Here is a 25,006-nt window from a genome sequence, read left to right as displayed (position 1 = left end):
TGCTCATCCCATGGCATGACACACATTGCGAGCAGGATGATCGTAGTAGAGTTGACTAGGCATACTTGGCCTGGGTAGAGGCCCAGATAGAGGACTGGGATCAGAGACATTTTAGGATTACGTCAGACCCTCCACGTGGCGGTGTTGACTGTAAGCATGAGTACATGGCTTGGTATTGTTATGTTACTCACACTCTGATAGGTAATCCTGATCATCGGGAGGGTCGCTGATACATTCCATACGCCGGGAGGCACGAGGCACTAGTATGTTATTTGATATACTTACGTAAAATGTAAGAATTTCTTATCTTCTTTAATTAATATGGTACATTATATGCAGGCTATTGTCTTACACCGTTTTCATTAGATGGGTCTAGAGATGCAACATCATGTAGGAAATGGAGTGTCATTAATGCACCAGGGGGTAATCAGGTTTCTGCGCTTGCGACTGCCACATTGGTAGCTAAACGAGCAGATGCGCGATTAGGTTTTGATGTAGCGTATTTGCCGCTTGAGGATTACCACCATAGGCCAGGTGTTCCCCTAGCACGTGGTAGACGTGCCAAGCGCGTCTAGAAAAGAAGGGGTGGCTCGCGTGGTCGGGGTAATCGGCGCGGATGAGGTGGCCAACAAGGGGGCCCCGAGGCACCCGTTGAGGATATTCGTCAGGATTTGCCGGGTGACCTTGGTGAAGCACATGATGCTGGTGATTATATTCCTACATTCAGACTGTTGTCACTAGGGACTTCACAGTTTGTCCCAACGGCTCCATTATTGATCGCGGGCACTAGCATTACGGCGTTTAATTGGTATGAGTACTATCCTGATCCTCCGAAATATCTAGGGATGCAGAGGATCGTCCGGTGCAAGATGTACATAGTGGTAGTTGTTTGAGTTATGGATCTGCATCGAGGGATGTAGAGGATTCTCCTGGAATATCGAGGGAGACATCACATCCGGTAGAGACGGCACAACCTTCATCTTGTCCAAAAATCGATCACGTCCAAATGCACGCCTCTAAAGAGGTATGACACTTTCGTTTGCAATAATAAAACTCAACAAGAGTCGGGATCGAATCCACAGGGAGCTAAAATGGGAGTTAGTAGTATATATTCGGAATGAGTAAGTGAAGCATCTAGATTGCACTTTCACAAATAGGGTTTTGTTTCTACTTCTAAAATTAAACTAATGATTGCAAATTTAAAGATAAAACTAGAAATGATTGTTTTTTAGTGTTTTCCAAATATGTAAAAGGTCTAGGGCTGTGACCATGACCTAGGTGTTTGTCTAATGGGATAAAGACTTTTATGCTCGTCTTATTGACTGTGGTGTATTATAGCTCACAATACTGTGTTACCCACTCAATATCTCTCGGTTAGAGAGTGGTTTGCCCAATTTGGCTTCAAAACGGTTGATAAGAGCTCAAGTCGGGTTGTTACTATCTCTAGGTTGAACCCTTTAATTAGGTTAATCAATCTCTAAAATTGATCCAATTCCTTGTTAGCTAAGTTAACCTAGACTAGGTCCCTCTTTCTCAAGAAGAGACTAAGTCAAATAGGCATAAATCAATGTTTGCAACCATTAATTTTACAAATAAAGCATGAACTAAGCTAAATAATAAACATCCAATCATAAATAAGCATAAAACTAATCACTCATAAGGTTCACACACTAGGGTTGGGTTACAACCCTAGTAAAAATCTAGCTACTCATAGTGGGTGTAGAAGAAAACAAAGAAGAAAAGATAATAAAACTCATATGGAAGGATTAAAATAGAGAAATCGAAGGTTAAATCACCAAAATAGACTAAAAGTTGCCTCAAGAAGCAAAGAAAAACGGCTACAGTACTTGCTGATGTCAAAAACTTGACCTATTTTCGTGAAACTCTTGTATTTAAACAAAGCTGATAATTTCGGACAAAAATTCCCCTCGGGAGGTTTTGCGACCGCATAATTCCATGTGCGGTCCGCATAATTCTTCATCTTACAGGAGCTGGGATTCTGCGGCTGCACAATTCTCAACTGCGGTCGTGAGGAAACATATCTGCAGTCCGCGGTTTTACCATTGCGGCCGCAACTTGGTCTTCTGCGGTCCGCACCTTTGCGGCCGCAAGGCACTTCTTCTGCGACCGCACAATTCTTGTGTGGTCCGCAATTCCGAGGGACTTGGAACTTGGGAATTTGCACACTCTCTGAACTTTGTTCCTAGCCCAGCTTTTGTGGCCGCACAATTCATGTGCGACCCGCAATATCCTCAAAAGTCTGCTGGCTGTCCTTCATCATCTGCGGCCGCAGATGAAATTCTACGGTCCGTACTTTGTGTGCTCATGTGCCTTTTATTGCCTTGAATTTAGATTACTCCTTTTTGAGTCGGATTTCATCTCGAGAGTCCAACTTCTAAAATTCATGTAATTAGCTCATTTCATCAGTCTCGGGAACACAATTCAATGCTTTTAGGCTAAAACAAAAGCTAAAGCAAATAAAATAGTTCCCACATCCAAAAGTTAAGGGACATTTCAGCTAGCCATGGGTGAATCATTCACACCTCAGTTGGGACCAACAATTACCCATACCGCTCATGCATTGTTGACAAATCAACAAGTTAAATATTTATGCACATATAGCTCTAATGTGACGTTCGAGCATCAAGGGTTGACTTTATTCATCAAGGACTTTCGCTCTATCTTGTTGGTCATGGTGGATCCCAAATTCCTCCTCATCTACTCTCCATTTTCCAAGTTCACTTATGAATTTGACACTCAATTCAAAAATTTATGAAAAGCTCATTCATCTTTCTCAAGAGAATGCCATAAGTACGGCTTCTGGTACTATAAGCTTGCCCCTCATGTAGCTCACTCGGCTCAAAATCAAGTAGGGCTTATTTTGGGATGTAATGAAGGCTTTTGGATTAGGAATTGATACAATATGGATAAGTGGTTACACTTTCCTTAAGCACTCCATCTTTCAATTTTCGGCTCACACTTTGCCGATTCCTTGAGGCACTTTCTTTTCCTTGAGGGACTAGAGAGACTTAACATCACTCTTTCTTGATCATTACATTCATATTTCTCTATATTTGGGATCATTGCGTTTCTTTGAATTCCTTCAACTCTTTCATTTATTCACTTTTTGCATTTCTCTTTTTGTTCTTTTCTTTTCTTTGCCTTTCCTTCTCAGCATTTCTTTTCTCTTTTTGTGCCTTGATATCTTTTTTTTTAAATTTTCTCGTCTCTCCCCCAAACTTACATTTTTAGCCAATTGGTTCATATGAGTGTTAAGGAAAGCTCGAGTGCCAAGAGAGGGTCACGATAGAACGGGTAAAGGCTTGTAACATGGTTTTCAAATGAGAAAGGCTAAAGGCTCAAAGGGGCTGACTAGGGATGACATCATTGGTAGGCAATAGAAAACTCAAATGGGCCAAGGAAAGCCTACAATCACTTCTCAAGCCAAGAAAAACTTACGATTTCGCCTTAAAATACATTCGGGGCAAGTTCTACACCTTTGCACTGGTAATTGGGCTAGCATCAAAGCATCTCACCCCTCTAAAAGGTATCAAAGTCAACAAAGGAGTCACAAAGTCACTAACTAGAGCTATTTCCTTTTAAAAATCCTTGTCTCTAACCATAAGCATGCAGTTAAATTTGTTGGTGCCAAATGAAGCATGTTTGACTCTTCCAGTTTGACTTAATCAGGTATTTTTATTCATTACTACTACTATTATTACCTAAACACAAAACAGACTCATTCCCTTAAGAAGGTTGTCATGCCATCCATCGTCTAGAAGAGTCACCCGATTCACTAAAAAATACCTTTGGAAAGAACAGTGGCGTTAAGAAAACCAAAGGCTTATTATCTACTAAAATATTAAAAAAAAAAGCTACTAAATAAAAAAGAAACTACTAAATTAAACACTAACTAATAAGAAAACAAACATAATGAAGCCACAAAGCAAAAGCTATTGAAAGCGTAACGAATATACATAATGAGAGGGGAGAGAGAATATATACATAATGAGATAGAAGAAGAAAATAGTATCAAGTTAATTATAGGCCAAATGTCCCAGAATCAGCAAATAAGATCAAATAAACTCCACCCCCCTCCTCCCTCCTTCCCGAATAAAAATAAGCATTATACTCAAAGTTTACAAAATAAGATTAAAGGAAGGGAAAGAGTGAGGAAGACTCCCTATGGCTCCTTGGACATCTCTGTGTCGACAACAACATCGCCGCCCTCAGTCTCCTCTAACTGGATCTCATCATCCTCCACTTTGAGAGTGACTAGGTTGATGAACATCTGGCGCACTGCCTCGGTAGTGTCTGTAGCCATGTCGGGCTCCTCAGACTGGCTAGCTGGTGCCAATGGAGCTGATGGTGTTGCTGGTGCTGCAAGAGCTGAATCAATCAGTATCTCAAATGGTAGATCTTCGGCTGCTGCAATCTTGGTCACCTGTCTCCGGAGCTTGTCAACTGACTTCTTGGAAGCCTGGGACTTTCTCATTTTCTTTACTTCCTTTCCCATTTCCTCAATCACTGACCCATGCTGTACCAAAGTGTTCATTATGGTGGTATGGTTCTCCAGGAGCTTTTTCAATGTCTCTTCCACTGTCGGAGGAACCTGAGGTGCCAGAATGTATGACTGTGCTGCAACAGTACTGGATATGTCAAACAGACCTCGATACAAATCAGTGTGAACTTCAAATATATTTCGGTCGCTGTAATATTGCAAATATGTATGCCATTGGTGACCGCTTCTTATAACGCTCAAACCATTGCATCGATTGTGGCATAAATTGAACACCTTTTTCTAACAAGGACGACCCATTGTGGAATCAATCAACAAACCTCTCCGCCAGCTGCTTGAACGACATCCACACCATGGCAATGACTGGAAACCCATGGGCAGACTTCAACAACCCGTTGAAAAACTCTGACACATTCACAGTCAAAATTCCCCATATTCTGCCACCATCCTTATGCAGAGTCCACTTCTCAAGCTCATAATCCATCAACCAACGATAAGCTCCTTCGTCTCCCTGCCTAATCAATTCCATTTATATCCTAAATTTACACTCTTGATGATCTGTTGGAGCCATCCACATTGGATCATGTAAACTCTTGTTCGGATAAGCCCGTTGGAAGTTGGCCTTCAAGTGCCTAAAACAGTAACGGTGGTAGGCGTACGGCTCCTTCCATGCATCCAAAGTACGTACAGAAATTAAAATCCCACCATGTCGATCAGATATTAGACAAATACCTGAACGTTATCTCACAACGTGCTCCTTCAAGTGCTTTAAAAATTATTTCCAAGTCTCTTGACTTTCATTGGCCCAAATATCAAAGGCAAGGGGAAATATTCTTCCATCGGAATCTATTCCAACAGCAATCATCAATGGATGGTTTAAATGCCCAAAACACATATCTGATTATGTTTTGTGGAAAGTCAGAACTCTGATCGTGCTTCCATTCAACAACTATTCCGGGGTTAAAGTGTTGCAAAACAACCATGTACCTCGTGTAGAGCCACAAATGACTTATCCTAGTTGCCATAAACAATCTCAAACGCACGTTTACGCCTGATAAATGCCTTTCTTTTGGTAATTGTACAACCATATACCTAAGCAACTGATGTTATACACTCTTTCACCATGTACCTTATGGACGATTCAATGTATGGAATCAAGACAAAGGAAATCAAATCAACGCTCAAGTTAAAATGATTCTTATTAAATGTGTCCATATCACAAGTGTGCTTGCCAATGTTTTTCCCCACGACCCACATATTAGTTTTCAACTTTCTTGCACGCAATATCCACTTACAACTTTGGTCCCATCTTCGACAAACCACCTTATATATTTGCTCAAATGACTCCATAACTTCAATCTCACGGCAATTTTTTATGCTGTAAACTCGCACCGACCTGCTAAGGCGCAACTTGTCACCGAAAAACATATTCTTACACAGTTTTATCAAGGTAGGGAATTTACATGGAATGAAAGGGCACACACGACTCGTACACTATTGTTCTAACGATAGGTGGAGTCTGGATATACGGAGCATGCTCAGTTGTGGCATCATGTTCCCTCGTCAAATCAGGTTGCTCATTCTCACTCTCATCTGTGAAGTGTGGTTCCTCATTGGCACTCTCATTAGGGAAGGGTGTATCATCTCCAGACTCGTCAGCGTTGTTTTCATAATCGTTGTCATCTTCCTCACTTTCTGCATCTGTCATATCCTGATTCAATATATTGTCCTTTCCCAAGTGAGTTAGGATAGAACCGTCATATTTCTCATTTTCGCTGCACAACCAATAAGATAATGTGTATTTCAGAATCATCCCAACATAGTATATTAACTTTATCTCTTAACGTACAGTTCATAATTTGTAGATAGCCCATGATGCACATTATCGAGTTGTTGATGACTCACAGATGGACCAGCGTGATCTCCACCTCCAAAATTAGGTATATTCCAACTGTTTGTTGGTTCATAATTTGTAAAATTTATATCTAGCCGGTAACCGCTATGGATATAAGAGTTAGTACTATTATGATACATAAAAGGAACAATTATACTACAACAAGGAAAATTGAAATTACCAATTGACTTGTGAATTATGCAAACTTGGCGACCCTCCATGCTGATGCATTAGGGAGAAGTTACGTCTTCGCTCCTCATTAGCCCGTGGAGATAACTTCACATCTAGCCAAACTCTTTTATATTGAACATGTTCGGATAAAACAACTCCAAAAATACCACTAGATGGTTGAGTGTTAGCCTTATTTTGCATAACAGCTATCTTGTTGATGTATTCAGGCTTGACGTATATTTCCAGCATTGTTAACACAAGAACATCCCGGTATTCATCTGGAGTCCTCAAAAAATCTTGTAGAGTTTCATCGTCTTCAATGTTAAACTCGGTATAACAACCAACCCCTTGTGAAGTAAGCGAATACGGATATCTTTCCGGTTACCTTAAGATTAACCAAATGTTTACTCACACTCATTCTTTTACAAATCAGAGATACCAATCTGTCGTACTCCTATGTGAGTGGCACCTTAACTATACTCTATGGAGAATAATTATAGTATACCGAGTTATTCTCCACCATAATTTCACCACCTTAATATAATGCAACCCTAGTTTTTCACTCATCAGACATTGTAGCAAAATTCAAAAAATATTGATGCATATGAGGTGATACAAAGGATGTTGAAGAATGATTTTTTCAGAATGATTTTTTGAAGAACGAATGTGCATCCTTAAATAAGCAACTATCTAATGCGTGGGGATGTCAATTGCTAAGTATAACGCCGGTGATATATGAGATGTACATAGAGCGCATATAATACATATGTTATATTTAGCAATTATTATAGTCAGCAAATAGTGAATATAGCACATGTCTTACATGCGCTATACCTTAATAGGGTAATTGGTCGTTAAGGTATAGCGCATTTAAAATATGCGATATACATAGAATTGTATTCAGCATAATTTTTCACTTATTGCTGTCTATTGAGTCTTAAAATGCAACCTTTTGGTTCCGGACTCAAGTAGTAATGTAAAGAATTGTATATTATAATTAATTATTATTTTATTGCTTAATGTAGGGAAAAAGGTTAGCCAAAGGTCTTTGAAAATAGCCTCTCCATCTTCACAGCTAGAGGTAAGATCTTTATAAACAACACTATTCTCTCCGGATCTCACTTGTGAAATTACACTGGATCGATTATTGTTGTTATTGTTGTAGGAAAAAGGTTAATTTTTCTTCAAATTTTGTAAAATATTCAAGATTTATCCGTCGTTGATAATTGGGGAGGTATTTACACGACTTTGTTGTTATAAAAATGGGTTAGATTTGGCCTTATTAACTAACTACATAAGTGCTTCAACATATGAGTCTATTTTTATAATGGAAAAGATCAACTTTTCCATTGAACTATGAAAAATAGTCCAAATTTGCCCTTGAACTATGAATAAGAATAACGGGGTCATTGTTTCAACGGCAATTGTCTTCTTCAACACTCTGAACCTCCAATGCACATGTCTCTATTCCCCAAGTTTGAATTAAACATCCTGATCTTAGATCATCCCAAATGAAACTCAAACAACAATTTCATCACCCAAACTTTCTCAAATCATCAATAGCAATATCACAGCTCCAAAGAGGCCTCTTAATGCCAAAACAATGAAGTACATAGAATTCAGCTCCTAAGTCATTTGCCATATTATTGTGGCGGCAAAACTGGGTTACAATGGTTTAGGACCGATAATTTTGGCAGAAATAAAAGAGTAATAGAATAAGTAATAAGACGATCAAAGTGATGGTAAGACCGTGTGAATGCGGTGATTTATTTTCCTTAAATTTTTGTGTGTTCATTTTGTGAGTGTCATGGGAATGAAAATTGACGGTGGAGAATTACACTTATTAATGATAGTAAATTACACTTATGTGATGACCAAAGGGTCATCTTATGTTTTAGAACTCGATTATGCACTCTTAAGCCTTAAAATCTCATTTTTACTCTCCTCGATTTGTGTGCGCGGTCTGGGCGTATTTCCGGAAAGCTTTTATGTTGAAAGTTGATGAAAATAATTATTTTTGCCTTAAAAGTTAATTTTAGTTGACTTCGGTCAACATTTGGATTAAACGGACCCGGACCCGTATTTTGACAGTTCCGGAGGGTCCGTAATGAAATATGGGACCTGGGCGTATGCCCGGAATCGAATTCCGAGGTCCCTAGCTCGAGATATGATTTTTTGTTAAAAAATGAAAGACTGAAAAATCTAATGGTTTTAAGAATTTGGTTAATATTTGATCTTGTTGGTATCGGGTCCGTATTTTTGTTCCAGGGCCCGGTACTTGTTCATTATGATATTTAAGATTTGTCTGTGAAATTTGGTGAGAAACGGAGTTTGTTTGACGTGATTCGGACGTCCGGTTGAGAAAATAGAATTTTAAAGTGTTCTTGAGAATTTCATTTGATTTGGTGCTAAATTCGTAGTTCTAGGTGTCATTTTGGCGATTTGATCGCGCGAACAAGTTCGTATGATGTTTTAAGACTTGTGTGCATGTTTGGTTTGGAGCCCAGAGGTATTGGGTGAGTTTCGGATAGGCTACGGAGTGTTTGAACTTAGAAAAAATCAACAGTTGATGCACGAGATCTGCAGACTTCGCATTTGCGTGGTCTGGCTCGCAAATGCGAGCCTCGCAATTAGGAAGAGGCCATCGCATTTGCGAGCAGTGGGCTGGGAGGGACACCTTCAAATTTGCGAAGTTTTTGATCGCATTTGCGATCCTGGCAGTTCGCATTTGCGAACACTAGGTCGGATTTGCGAGGTCAGAAGGTTCAGTTCAGCCAAATCTTCGCATTTGCGGGGTTTGCAAATTGCGAACCCCAGATCGTAAATGCGACACCTGCAACTGTTCAAAACGTAAGTTAGACGGGATTTTCTCCCATAACCTAGAACCCTAGAGGCGATTCTTCCAAGACCAATTCTTCCCCAAAACTTTGGTAAGTGATCGTAACCCACTTTCTTTCAATTTCACATCATATTTCATGAATTTCCAACCTAAAATCTAGGATTTTCATGGTAGAAATTGGGGGTTTTGGTAGGATTAGAGATTTTTGAGAAATTGGGATTTAGACCTCAAATAGGGTCGGATTTCAAAACTCATTACATATTCGGGCTAGGGGGTGAATGGGTGAATGAATTTTGGTCCGAACCTAGAGTTTTGACCAAACAGACCCGAGGTCGGTTTTTTGACTTTTGGGGAAAAGTTTGAGAAACCTAAATTTATGCATTGTAGTTGGTTCCTTTAGCAATAATTGATGTTATTGGGTTAATTGTTGCTAGATACGAGTGGTTCGGATGTGGATACTAGAGGAAAAGCGGTAATTAAGCATTGAGTGGCCCGCGGAGCGAGGTAAGTGTTGTGTCTAACTTTGAATCGAGGGATTAGGAATCCTTGACTTATTTGCTATATAGAATCCATGTGAGCGGTGTATTGGTGAGGTGACGAATACCTATGCACCGCCAATTTATCAGTTTTGCCTGTTTTCTTCCCGTTCTTCTTATATTGTCTTTTCCTGCCTTAACTGCTACATGCTTTATTGTAATTCCATGCCTAATTGCTACTTGTTAGTGTCACGACCCAAACCGATGAGCCGCAATGGGCACCCAGTACCTTACTCAACCGAGTAACAACGTAATGTGTCTTTCTTATTACATCATCATAGATAGGTGGGCCAGAAGGCGTGTCATGATACAACTAGAGTAAACATGAGGGAATACCCAACATAGAACGTCCCAACCTGATATAGAAACTTATACCTGTGACATACGGGCCTATAAGGCCAACATGATCCATTATATACTTTAAATATAGGCCGACGAGGCCATACAAATATCCGTGCACATGACATCTGTCTACAAGCCTCTAAGAGTACATACTTATCATAGAGGTCAGGACTGACCCCGCCGTACCAACCAATACATGTACTAATCATACTGGCCAAATAAGCAACTCCGGAGCAATGGAGTGCATCAGCATCTTCCGCTGAGCTGATAGCCTACTTGGAGGACTCTTGACCTGTCTATCAGGACCTGCGGGCATGAAACACAGCGTCCCCAGGCAAAAGGGACGTCAGTACAAATAATATACCGAGTATGTAAGGAATGAAAATCAGTATATAATGGACATGAGAGAAACATGGAGTAAAAGACTCGACATGTAAGTCGGAATAATTCTGTAAATAATAAAATACTCATAGTGTCATGCATATGCGTATGTATGTCATGTTGTGCATAGGTACATGTGTTCATAATATTATCAAGTCTCTGAGGTCATCCCATCATATCATCTCGGCCACTATGGGAAAATCATCAACGTATACCAGCTGATCAGGTGGCGGTGCGTATATAACGCCATAACCACATATCCCATATACATATAATATACATATATACGCATATATAACGTCATCTGGTCATGGATCAATGTAAATGAATGCAATGCATGATAAGTACGTCAATAAAATCTTTCGGAGTATCATAAGACCGTTATGCCTTTGATTAATATCATGAAGTAAACTTTATCAACTTACGTATTTTCTGAGACCCATGAACAGACGATAGAATAATAAGGCACGTGGGAATGCAAGAACATAGGCACCTCTAATACTTCTATGAATAGAGTCATTTATGGAAGTTGTGCATTTCGTCACATTTGTGTCGTATAGATCATGCCTAAAGGAAAGAAGGGATAGCCTTAACATACCTGAGTCAGTTCTCTAGACAATCCTTCTAACATATGACAATTGCGACAACACTCGTGACGGCAAGATCGGAGTAGGTAAAAATCCGTATGATATTCTTGAGAAAGATTATACCGGACTTCTTTAGAGTTACGTTGCTAAGATGCTTAAGGAATTTTCCCACTTGAGTTCTTGAATACTTTGCGTGAATATGAATAACTGTTGCCTACTTTGATAACCTTTCTCTTGAATTAGAAAGGTGTTAGGCTTTTATGTTATGACTAAGCCATGTATTAATTACATATGCCACCTTTTCACTCCAATGTAAGAGTCATAAGTTGGACAAGGCCTTGCTGCCACGTGAGATCCCTTGGTCTTTATCCAAAAGACCTTAATTAACCATCCACCAACTCCCTAATCAATTTATTAATTTCCCATTAATCCAATATTTAACCAATTAACGTCGATTAACTTACGGCGAAGCTTTAACGTACGAAAATGCGGGACATAGCATCTCATTTCCGATCTTATATCAATTTACTTATGGCGTACTTCCATGTATGAAAACATGGGGCGTAACATCATTCCCCCCTTTGGAACATTCATCCTCGAATGTTGACTGATGCACTTATCAATCTCATAACCCATAGCTCTTGTGAATACTTTAGTACTCCTCTTGACATCTAGGCGATTGTTCTGTAAATGAATCCCAAAGGCCAGGATATCCCCCCCCCCCCCTTTAAGCCTCTTTCTCACACCATGAATTGTAGTCGTAATCCTTCTAATCTCGTAATTGTTTCTACCTTCTATCATGCAGCCTTTACGACTCTAACTTTGTATGTGCGCCTATGCGACTCTTCTCTTCTCTTTCCTCCAGCTTTTAGCCAATCTCTAGGCTTCACTTTGTGAACATATACAAAATTATGCCAAGCTGTCCCTCTGGGCGTCATCTGCTTTACTACATCTAAGTAGGCCATACTATACCATAATTCTTACTTCGATTTATCGTTGCGGAGGTCTGCTACCAAATTCCAGCTTACTCTTGTTGCTTATCGCATATGTATAAATCTAAGTCCTTTAATGCTTCCTTATTACTATTCATCTTAAGAATGACGACCTAATCTCAGCTCATACTTTGTGACTTTTGTCCATCCATTATGATTTGCCTCAATATTGATCTACAATATACCACTGCTAACTTGAAACTTCTTACGTAAAACCTTGTCACTAGGGCTTACGTTGCATTGAGGAATATTTGAAGTGATTTCCATAATAGTATTTCATAGTATCTCGATGTGATTCACCTTATGAGGGTATTCTAATCTCGTGCCGTCCGCGAAATCTTTTCTCCTTCTCCTTTTTTTTCTTCAAATCATTATTCAATCGAAGGCCCAAACGTTATCTTTATCTGTCACAATTACACCTTCATTTCACTACCAGGGCAGCATTCCATCTCTTCTAAATGCTATTAGTCTTAGACTCCTTTGAGTTCATTCAAGCTATACTAAGCCTTCTATAACTTAGAGAACCCATCAGCTCTCTTGTTTTCATGGTCTTAATCCCGAGAACTTATTCATTCTCGTCACCTTCTCACTCACCTTTTCTTATCCTTACTCATGTCTTCCTAAAACCTTGTCGCTTACCATACTTTAGCTTGCGACCTACACATATCTATTTATACTACTTGCAACCTTCCTTCAACTTGCTTGCACCATAAATTTCCTTATGTTCTTCTGGAACATCAAGCGAGATATCACATCGTCTCTAACTCTTCTTTGCTCTCCTGACTAGGCCTCTCAATACCTAGAAACCATAGGCTAGAAAATATACCATTGATGATGCTGCTATCATTCCTGGATACTGAATCCCCGTGCTTCTAGCTTTCTATCCGAATTATGCCTATTCACAACCTTCTGCATTTGGGTATCTCGTACGTTGTCCACCTTTACCTTACTTACCTTAAAATCTCGTATCACATCTTCTATCTCTTTCATAACCTCCCTTCCACATAGGTATGATTCACATCCACAACTTGGAGCTTTATTATAATACTAAATCCGGTGGGAGCTTCATACTGACTTCTTATGAGGCTGTTACTTTTCTAACTGCTTTATCGTTGAGCTTTTATAGACTATGGTTGTTGTACTATCTATCTTGTACCTCCGATATTAAGGCTGGTCCTGCAATGTTCTCGATTACGATTTCTATAATTTTCTAGTCCAATAATCAGACTCCTGATTTACTTAGTTGATGTATACTCTTTAGTTTCCTCTTCCCTTTGATCAACCTTCATGTAGTCTTAAGCTATCTTCCGATCTGCGGCTCATGGTATTAGTTATTACTTTAGTCCTTCATGGATGCTATTGAATATCCAGGATATAATCTTCTAACAATTCAATTATTTGTCTATGACCTGGACTCAATTCTTTCTTTTAACTTATATTGGAGTCTTCTACGGCTGTATGATTGTCAACATATATGTATACTCCAAAATCGCAAGTGCATTCATAACGTAACCAACTCTGGATCGTTGATCGACTAGTTCCTTTCGTTCCTTCTCAACTTTCGGTAAACGTAAGCTATTACTTTTCCTGGTCTTCTGCCTCCTTGTTGCGTGCATACTTAGCTTATCTTAGTTCCCACGCATGCCGGAATTTCCGTGCAACTCATATGGTCTCGAATATTACCTTTCACTTTACTTCCCATTCGTTAGCCATGGTAGGTGCCACTTTTTATAGCGTGCATACAATGTTATAGTGAGATTGTTTTTACATGACCATTTTTTTCTCCTTCAAGTTACCATATTTAGGTTGAAGCCTTCTTCCTTATTTCCTCAGTTAGTCTTTCATTTTAGTACTTAGGGAAGACCTTCTGACTCTTGTAAAGCTGCGAGCTTATTACATAGAATACCCTATGGAATTCTTGATGTTCGTACTCACCTATAATTATCTGTAGTTCTTACCTCCACGCCCTTGAGCTTGTAGGGTTGCTTCTGAACTGATATTTTGACTGTCTTCCCAGTGGCACTCTCTTTTATTTCTATAACATTCATACGATACCTTTAACTACCCCAACTCCTATCTGAATATTTCTCAAGTATTACAATGACATTACTGCGAGGCTGAATTCACTATATTGGGTTTTACCATGTTTATCTTGCACGATCTGCTGACTCATCTGTAACCTCCTGTTTAGCCATAACTAGGCTCTTCTTGAATCAACTACCAACTACTCGTTGTCTCATTCTCATATCAATGTTCCGCGTAATCTTTCTTGGTTTATTTCCTTTGTCCTAACTTACCTTTCGCACTGGCTCCTTATTTATCAATAACATCCCAGGCAGGAACCCTTACGTCCTTTCCTTGACGTCGTGTTTGCATAATGTTCTGGAATCGTAGCATATCTGTAGGATTTGAATAAGTGCAATTTCATCCCTCTCTTATTTTTGTCGCAATCTTCTTTTACCATTCCATAGTTACTAGAACCACTTAATTCTGACTTAATATCACGTCACTCCATATTCCCCCCTTTAGGGGAGTACTACGAGTTGGAGCTACGACAATATGCCTATAGATGTTCTACCTTTTCATTTTTGGCGTCCTTTCACATCATCGATGACCCTTACTATCCTTGCGGTAATCCTTCTGTACTAAGGATAACGAAATTCCTTACTTGCGAGGTGACAATTACTATAACTGGCACATACAATCTCTTAGGCTTAACTTTGCTCACATTGCTTACTTTAGGGAAGCATCTTCCTGAATGACCATTCTCTGAATTTCTCATGAATCTTCTTCTGTTGTTTATTATATTATTGCCGGTACGAAATTTAAAATTCTCGTGATGTCGACCATTATCAAATCACTAAATCCCTAATTCATGTTTAGTTTATCTTGTTCACCAGCCCATACTAATCTCTATTATTCTGGGGTCTAACTTTTCCTATTGGTAATCACGTTAGAGTCACGAACTTATTTCTCGAAATGAGAATATGACTTCATGGCCTATACTCTTTTGTTGTCTTAAGGCCTATCACCTCTAGTCTCTTCCTTCACCTGACTATGGACCCGGTAATACCGTCATATTTTTGATCTACCGTTTTCATCCATGTATCGCATCTTACTCATAATTCTTCCTTATCGCTCTTCTCGTTACTCTGCTAATATTTCTACCTATCCCTTTCTTGTGAAAACTTCAACAAGACATTCTTTTGCTTTTTGCTCCCCTTGCTTCATTCATTGGCTCTTTGGGTTGCTCAACGTCCTCGCTCTACTAGGGATGAGAGTCACACTAAGGTAATATTTATCCCTTTCAGGCTTTCAGTGCCTATCTTTTGATTTTTTTTTTTGATTATGCTAGTATTCACATCTAATTGTAATATTCTAGAGTGCACCATCTGGGTGTCTCACAAGAAGATCTATTAGCACATTTGTAATATCCTTCGAAAATGTCAACTAACACAAATAATCCATTCCCTATTTTGGGTTACTTACCTCAGCTGGATCCTGATGTTCCGTCCTTTTCTTAAACTACACCTGTTAGCCCCCATAGGGCATAACTAATATGGGTACGGCCAATTGTACATACCTCTGTTACTGTCAAATGTAACTCAAAAAGCTTATATTCCTCTGCCTGAATTGTAAACACTGTTAACTTTCATTAACTGGGCGCCTCGTAACCTTCTTCATCTTGCTTCTTTTACTTGTTGAAACTTTTATCTACCTTCTAATTCTCTCGTTACTTTTCACCATATGGGCGGATAGATATTCTTACCTTAGGGGTCCTTAACAAGAAGTTTACACATCTTGGTACACACATGATCTGCTGAAGACCTCTGAGGGAATCCAATCATATCATCTCGGCCACCGTGAGCAAATCATCAACGTATACCAGCTGATCAGGTGGTGGTACGTATATAACGCCATAACCCCATATTCCATATACATATAATATACATATATACGTGTATATAATGCTATCTGGTCATGGATCAAAGTAAATGAATGTAATGCTTGATAAGTACGTCAATAAAATCTTTCGGAGTATCATAAGACCATTATGTCTTTGATTAATATCATGAAGTAAAATTTATCAACATATGTATTTTCTGAGACCCGTGAACAGACTATAGAATAATAAGACACATGGGAATTCAAGAACATAGGCACCTCTAATACTTCAATGAATAGAGTCATTTATGGAAGTTGTGCATTTGCTCGTTACATTAGTGTCGTATAGATCATGCCAAAAGGAAAGAAGGGATAGTCTTAACATACCTGAGCCGGTTCTCTGGACAATCCTTCTAACATACAACAATTGCGACAAAACTCGTAACGGCAAGATCGGAGTAGGGAAAAATCCGTATGATATTCTTGAGAAAGATTATACCGGACTTCTTTAGAGTCGCGTTGCTAAGATGCTTAAGGAATTTTCCCACCTGAATTCTTGAATCCTTTGAGTGAATATGAATATCCGTTGCCTACTTTGATAACCTTTATCTTGAATTAGAAAGGTGTCAGGGTTTTATGTGATGACTAAGCCATGTATTAATTACATGCCACCTTTTCACTCCAATGTAAGAGTTATAAGTTGGACAAGGCCTTGCTGCCACGTGAGATCCCTTGGTCTTTATCCAAAAGATCTTAATTAACCATCACCAACTTCCTAATCAATTTATTAATTTCCCACTATTCCAATATTTAATCAATACTTACATAATTAAGAATTACCTCAAGTTACTTAAAATACTACTCACTTGACACACTTGATGTACCTTACTATCATGTTATGTGGTACCTTGTATGGTACTAGTCCATAAATACTGGGTATTTTAGCTCGGATCGTATTTTATCCCAAAATGTCAGACTTCGACGAAACTCATTTTCTTTGATTCGCTTAGCCCTCTCAGCTTCACGAATTAATTTGTCACTTGTTTGAAATTGTACTACCTATAATCCCAAAATAAATCTCATTCCCGTACTTACGTCGATTAACTTACGACGAAACTTTAATGTATGAAAATGCGGGACATAACATCTCATTTCCGATCTTATATCAATTTACTTATGGTATACTTCCACGTATGAAAATATGGGGTGTAACAGTTAGACATTGTATCTTTTGTTGGAAGTGTTAGTTCTTTAGTATGCTTCGTTGTCTCCTATTATTGTTTGAGCTGGTTATTGGTACTTACAGGCATATTATGGATTGGTCTCGCTGAGTAGTATTACTTGTGTAAAGCCTCATAGTGTATAATCTTTCTAAATGCATTGGTTTGAAGTTGAGCCTTGTGAAGAGTTATGTGATTTGAATTGCGTAATATCTGTACTTGCTGAGTAAATGCTATTGATATGGTGGGATCGGGTTGCGCGCCGCAACAGATGTAATAAGGGTGGATTGTGGTGAGATAAGGATGAACTATGATTGTGATTATTGTGATACAGTGGGATCGGGTTGCACGCCGCAACAGGTGTAATAAGGGTGGATTGTGGTGAAATAAGGGTGAACTGTGATTGTGTTATTGTGATATGGTGGGATCGGGTTGCACGCCGCAACAATCTTTATGCTTATATTTTCCCTTGACTATGTTAGGTGAACGGTAGTCTTAAACTGTACTTAAGGATTGGTTATAGCTGAACACTGATGATATGTTTTGAGAACTGTATTTATTTCTTGCAAGTTATTGCTTTATTTTATCATGTCCTTCTTTCTGCTTTTATTATACAATGTATGCAGGTTATATTGTTAATGCCCTGCCGTAGCCTCGTCACTACCTCGTCGAGGTTAGGCTCGGCACTTACCAGTACATGGCGTCGGTTGTACTGATACTGCACTCTGCACTTCCTGTGCAGATTTTGGAGCGGGTTCGTGTTGATCAAGAGGTTAGCTGTAGGATTCACTTGCTTGGAGACTCAAGGTAGTCCTGTTGGCATCCGCAGGCCCTGGCGTCCCCTTCTATACCCCAAACTTTGTTGTTTTCCTTATTTCTTAAACAGTTGTATTTTCTTTCGGACAAATGGTTGTAGTAAAATCTTAGAATGTTCGTGAATTGTGACACTCGATTTTGGGCAGTAATAGTAATAGAATATGTGCTATTTACTTACTTCCGCATTTATTTCGACTCGTTTAGTTTGTTTATTGTTAGTCACTAAAACGTTAAGGAAATTGGCTAATAAAACTCTAACGTTGGCTTGCCTAGCAAATGTGATGTTAGGCGCCATCACGGTTCCGACGATGAAAATTCCGAATCGTGACAACTTATTAATGTCAGTAACCACCGACCCTCTTTACCGTTTCATCCTTTCTAAAAGTAATTTTCCCTTTTTCTTGAATTGTCAAAGTATATATCAAAAGCTCGTTATTTCAAAACTAAATTTGGGGAATCCAAACAGTACACAAAAATATTCCAAAATAGTAAGATTTTTTGACAGAGTCCTTTTCAAGTTTAAGGAGCTCCTGTAGATGTGAAATACACAGTGTAGAATAAATCTATTTGTCTTCGAATTTTGTAATAACAACTTTTCTCTAGTTTGACTAAAGTTGTTTTTCTTTTAAACTAGGGAACTCGTAATCGCTATCGTTCGAGTGCGCTCTAAATAAACTCTGCTCCAATGCAATAGCTCGCACACTACACTGAAGTGGTAAACAGTACTAAACAAATCCCGTGCGACGAGCTCGATCAAGAAAACATACAATAGGTTTTAAACCTGCGACCTCCCATTTGGAGGATTTTCTGCTCAATCAACTCGGCCGCAAATTGTTTTGCTAAAGGTACTAAACATTCTTTTTGGTCATTTGGTCTGTGTTTTATGTGAACTAATTTCAAACTTTCTCAATAATAGTACTCTTTAATTGATTATCAACTGGTTTTAGAAAGCCCTCTGCTTTGCTAAATCGATACTACTGTACATGAATGGGAACACCTGCGAAACCAAATTTAATTTTTTTAGAAATACGTGCAAATTATTTACGTCAAGTCAATAAATATATTTTATGTGTTTGATTAATTAATACGGCATATTTTTACTTTCTTAAATCACATAACAATAATAAATATACAATTTGACGCAAATTATACAACTACCTTTTTATCAATCAGTGCTTATATAGGATCACAAATGTGGGGCCAACTCCTATACTTAAAGAAATCTATTTAAAGAAAATTAACCATATTGTGCGTAAAAAAGTCACAGGGTAGCTATTTTCTATGTTTGCCATTACAGAGTTTAGCAATGTTGAGTTTTTTAAAGTTAAAATAAGCTTAAAAGAGGGTGAATAAAAAATGGAGGGAAAATGAAACTTTTAAGTTTTCCTCTTTGACAATGGGACATTGTCCCATATTGAAAGAGGAAAAGGTTTTTGATGGGTATATATACAATTGCTCTTCTTTTAGCTCTTGAAGAATTAAGAAGAAGGCAAGCCTCGCGTTGTCGCTCGCTCGGCTTCGGCTTCGGCTTCGGTCAAATGATTGATTGATTTTTTTTGGACCAAATTTATTTGTTAATATTAATGTAATATTATTAAATATACTTGTTTATAACAGAAAATGTTTCCTTAATTTGCGTAAATGGCCAATTACGTTATGGCCGTTTTACGTAACTGACCTCTCTTCGTTTGAACTCAACAGGTTGGGGCTATAAATAAGTTGTCCATTCTCTCGGATTTTCCATACGAATTTCTGAATACTCCTTCTTTCTTCTGCATTGTTTTAACTACAAAGAAAGCAACAATAAGTGTGATTTGCTACCGATCATTATGTTCGCTGAAACACTGGGTTTGAAGTACCACTACACCAGTGTGTAATTCGTTCTATCATGGGAGGAAATAATCCACAACCTTGGGTACTAGGAGGGGATTAAGTTCCTTAAGAAAACACTGTGAATTTAGTGGGCTCGGATAAATTCTATTTCTATTTTTTATTTCTGTTTATACGTTATTTTATATTCTCCAAAATTATTTTACAAATACAATATACTAACACACTAAACAGTAGTAATATATATTTTTCCAAAGGGAATGATTACTGCTGGTTATAATAAGGTTTGACATTGCAACATATACGTCCAAAAACATACAAGTTTGTGAACTTTATAGACAATTTTAATTTTATTTAATTCTTTCTTCTTGGATTTACTTGTAAGTCTTTTTGTTCCTTTTTTCCCTTATAATTATTTGTTTGTTCTTTTTACAAATAGTCTTCTGGATGCAATGATGAACTCACTGCAGCTACTATGTACCAGCACATGGTGCTCACAATATTTTAAATGAGAGGGAAAATGTTGGATATTGAACAAAGAAGGAAAAAGATAATATCTCCTATCTCTTTTATTTTTTGGTTATTTTTGTTTTCTCACAATTAATTCATACTTCTCTTTGATAATACACTTGGATATAAATATGACTTCGTTGTCCTTCTCGTGGTGTTGAAGTGTTGATCAAATTTGTCCAACGACTAAAGTAGGGATAATATACAAAATGGAAATTGTCACGATCCAGAATTCTCACCATCGGAGTCGTGATGGCGCTTAATATCGAACTCGTTAGGCAAGCCAACGTTAGAGTTCTATTACCCTTTTTTCCTTTACATTTCATGGATTAAAATTCAACAGACTAAATCAAGTAGAAATAAATGGGGAAAATACGAAAATAACCTTTTGTCTATTCACAATACCATAGCTATTACTACTACCCAGAGTCTGGTGTCACAATCCACGAACATACTATGAATATCTACAAACAATGGTCTGAAGAAATTACATCTGTCTCGAAAGAAAAGAAAACAGGAATGTAGAAACATAGGAGGGGACGCCAGGGCCTGCGGACACCAACAGAACTACCTTGAGTCTCCTAGATGAAATGTTTGCAACCGACCTCTCGATCAGCCACTACCAGCTCCAAAATCTGCACAGAAAGTGCAGAGTGCAGTATCAGTACAACCGACCCTATATACTAGTAAGTGTCGAGCCTAACCTCGACGAGGTAGTGACAAGGCTACGGCGGGACAATTACAATATAACCTGCATACAGTATATAATAAAGCGGAAAAGAAGTACGGAACACAATGAAACGGTAACTTGCAGCAAAAATGAATACGGAACTCCAATATCTTATCAGTACCCAGCTATAACCTATCCTTAGGGTGAGATACAAAGCTACAGAATAAATTCACAGCAGAAAAAGGATACATAAACAATAAACTGATATGGCATGCATCCCGATCCCACCATATAATCAGTAACAATATGAACATTCACCCTTATTACTCTGTATCAATCCACCCTTATTCCTCCTATTGTGGCGTGCAACCCGATCCCACCGTACAATAACAATCCACCCTTATTACTCCTCAATATATCACCATTATTCCCTCTGTTGCAGCGCGCAGCCCGATCCCACCAGACAATCACATTTCACCCTTATTCCTCCTCAATATATCACCTTATTCCTCCTGTTGCGACGTGCAACCCAATCCCACCATATCAGTACCAATCACACAATATTAACAAAAATTTCACAATTTGGCTCAAAACCCTCCACAATATTTAAGCCTCAAACCCAAAGCAAACAGAAGCCTATACAATTCAGAAACTTCACTCAACTAATACAACACAGCGAGACCAACCAAAATATACCATAAAATACCGATAAACCAACTTAAACCAATAATGTAATATAACGAAACTACAGAATAGTTATTACCTTCAATAAAGAAAACAACATCTAACAAGAAGCAATTAAATATGGAAACACCAATAAGCATGTAACAGTCAAGACAGGAAGACAATATATTAGGAACGGAAGGGAACAAGCTAAACAGATAATTTGGCGGCTCATAGGTACTCGTCACCTCGCCTATACGCCACACACATGGATTTTCACACAGCAATTAAGTCGGGGATCCCTAATCCCTCAAGTCAAAGTTAGACACAACACTTACCCCGATCCACAGGCCACTCACTGCTCAATCACCGCTTTTCCTCTAGATTCCACCTCCAATCCACTCGTAGTCATAATTAACTTAATAACATCAAATATCGCTAAAGAAATCAATTCCAATACATAATTATAAGTTTTCCAATATTTTTCCCAAAAAGGTAAAAAAAAAACCGACCCCAGACCCGCTTGGTCAAAACTCGAGGTTTGGACCAAAACCATTCACCCCCGAGCCCAAATATATAATTAGCTCTGGAATCCGACCCCAAATCGAGGTCTAAATCCTCAATTTATAAAAAACAAACCAATTCTTACAAAAATCCCTAATTCTACCATGAAAGAACAAGATTTAGGGCTAGAATCTAATGGGTGTTGATGGAATAGGAAATGAGTGAAAAAACACAAACCTATGATTTGGTGTTGAAGTCCCTCTTCAAAAATCGCCCTAGGTCGAGTTCTAGTGAAAGAGTTGTCAATTTTTTGAAAAATCTCGTGCTAGTTCTGTTTTAATACGCAGGCGTCAGACCTTCTTCGCGTTCGCGAAGGGTCTGACGCGATCGCGAAGCAGCGGCTCTAGTAGCCTTCGCATTCACGAGATACTCTTCGTGTTCGCGAAGGCTTATTCCCACCAGCCTCCGCGTTCGCGAAGAGTAAAATTCCCCTCCCCCAGGCCCCAATGCTTCGCGTTCGCGATAGCCTGTCGCGTTCGCGGAGGGCAAACCCCCAGTGCTCCGCGTTCGTGACTACGGCCTCGCGTTCGCATAGAATAAATCCGTCCCCAGCCCAGCTTACACTTCGCGATCGCAAAACACAAAATACCTATACACCAGAAGCAGCAACTTAACCAGATTTTCTAAGTGCAAATCATCTCGTAGCCTATCCGAAACTCACCCGAGCCCTCGAGGCTCCGAACCAAACATGCACACAAGTCTTTAAACATCATACGAACTTGCTCGCGCGATCAAATCTCAAAAATAACACCTAGAACTACGAATTTAGCACCAAATTGCATGAAATTTACAAGAAAGTTTTTAAACTTCTATTTTCTCAACCAAAGGTCCAAATCACGTCAAATCAGTCCCGTTTCTCATCAAATTTCACAAATAAGGTATAAATATCATAACTGACTTGTACCGGGCTCCGGAACCAAAATACGAACCCGGTACCAACGAGATCAAATATTAACCAAATTCTTAAAACCTTTATAATTTCAGTCTTACAATTTTCATCAAAAATTTATTTCTCGGGCTAGGGACCTCGAAAATCGATTCCGGGCATACGCCCAGGTCCCATATTTTACTACAGACCCACTGGGACCTTCAAAACATAGGTCTGTGTCCGTTTACCCAAAACGTTGACCGAAGTCAACAGAAATCAAATTTTTAGGCCACAAAATTATTATTTCATGAATTTTCCACACAAAAGCTTTCTGGATACACGCCCGAACTATGCACGCAAATTGAGGAGAGATAAAAATAAAGTTTTTAATACCTCGAAATACGGGATCGAATTCTAAAACATAAGATGACCCTTTGGGTCATAACAGAAATTGTTTTATGCTAATTATCATCAAAAAATAATATGAAGTAATTGTTCGTTATATGCTTATAAAATAAAACAAATAATTTGATACAAGCGATAAAATTATACTGATAATATAAAAAAAATTTATGCTGCTAGTATAGAAAAGTAAAGTCCATTCGTCTTGTGATATGTTTTTAATAAAATTTACTCCATTTAATATGGTCATTTGTAAGATATTAATCAGAGAGATATGTTTGTCAATATCTGAATACTAATTACATATGAACCCGTTTTGTCGAAAAATTATACGCGTATAGACATAAATGTCATATAAAACAAAACAGCTTTTTTATATATAAATAAATTGAACCCACTTTGAAGTCAAACTTACTGTGGTAGCGATGGTCGAGTGGGTTTATGTCTTTTTTCTTGGTTTTGGGCAGTTTTTGACATTACGCTTGAATGGGGCTCGGCTTTATTTACTTCAAGTTAAAACTTAATTCAAAGTTAATTTGTTTTTCTCTCACTAGTTTCCAGTAAAACATGCAAGAATATTTGTTGAAATAATTTGTTATTTTGTAGTTTACTTTAGTTTTGTCTATTTTGAAACGTTTATCTATTCAATATTGTCTTCTTGTTTTATATTTTTATTATTATTTGGCTTATAAGCTCTCTTTATCTAATTATTTGTATTAGTTTAGTTTATTTATAAACTCTTTCATTACGATTTTTTTTTTGTAAACAATAACTTTGTTGTTGTTATGAAGCAAGGAAAGGAATTCAGATTTTGTTATATGATGCCGAGTTTAATGGACTTTTAGTTTGTTAACCAAGCATAAAATTTTTAAAGCAAAGTTTGTCAAACTAGGTAGATACATTATCTTAAAGATAAATTTAAATAGGTTTTATAATTCTATCTATATCTATATCTATATCTATATCTATATCTATTTATATTTATATTATATAATATTATTATAAAAGCACAAATGTTCCACACTAAATGTTATACGACTAAAATATTCTTGAAATGTTAGTTGACTTTTATGCCCTTAAATATTTATGTTAAAAATGGATATAATTGTAATATTTAAAATATTACCTAAGCAAGAAATTCTTTTCCGAGTTAAACTACATATATGCCAGCCGTAATTTACTACTCTACATAGCCGAGATCATACATCTAATCCATTTATGACTTAACATTCGTTTTGGACTATTACCCACCTCCAATATGCATGGTTCAAAGGATAATAGCCTAATTCTTTTTGGACAGCAATATGTATGAATTAT

This window comes from Nicotiana attenuata, chromosome 6 (assembly GCF_001879085.1).
Source record: "Nicotiana attenuata strain UT chromosome 6, NIATTr2, whole genome shotgun sequence".
Classification (NCBI taxonomy): Eukaryota; Viridiplantae; Streptophyta; class Magnoliopsida; order Solanales; family Solanaceae; genus Nicotiana; species Nicotiana attenuata.
Note: the sequence above shows the minus strand (reverse complement) of the source record.